Source organism: Nematolebias whitei, chromosome 9 (assembly GCF_014905685.2).
Source record: "Nematolebias whitei isolate Nwh7 chromosome 9, NemWhi1, whole genome shotgun sequence".
Taxonomy (NCBI): Eukaryota; Metazoa; Chordata; class Actinopteri; order Cyprinodontiformes; family Rivulidae; genus Nematolebias; species Nematolebias whitei.
In genome coordinates this window covers 51601519-51602158 of record NC_056506.1, presented here as the reverse complement: position 1 = coordinate 51602158, position 640 = coordinate 51601519, and positions in this window count along the sequence as shown.

Genomic DNA, 640 nt, shown 5'->3' with positions numbered 1-640 from the left:
GACCTACCATTCTGTGTTCGTCTGTCTCTCCTTCCTGTCCTCTCAACCAGCCGGTCAAAGCAGATGGTCTCTTGTCCTGATCCTGGTTCTGCTGGAGGTTTCTTCCTGTTAAAGGGAGTTTTTCTTTCCACTGTCTCCACTGTGCTTGCTCAGGATGGGAGACTGCAACGAAGCCAAGATTCAACTTGTCTGCTGGATTCCTTAGATAGAGAACTTTACTAACTGGCTTTTATGAGAATGTTCCTGTAAAGTCCCTGAGACAACTTGTTGTGAACTGGTGCTGTATAAATAAACTGAACTGAATTGTCTCTCTGTGTGTGTGTGTGTGTCCTTGTTTATGCTACTTTGTGAGGCCCATTTTTCCAACTTATACTACATTGTGAGGACCAACTGCTCCTTATGGGGCCCAAAGCCCGGGCCCCATAAGAAGAAGTCCCGTTGGTGGGTTAGGGGCTAGGTTTAGGACTAAGGTGTGAATTGAGGATGTGTTAGGTTTAGGGTTAGGTATGTACTGGTAATGGTTAGGTTATGGATAAAGGTCATGGTTAGGCTATAGAAATTAATGAAAAATGAATGGAAGTCAATGCAAAGGCCCCACAAAGATAGCAAAACAAACCTGTGTGTGTGTGTGTGTGTGTGT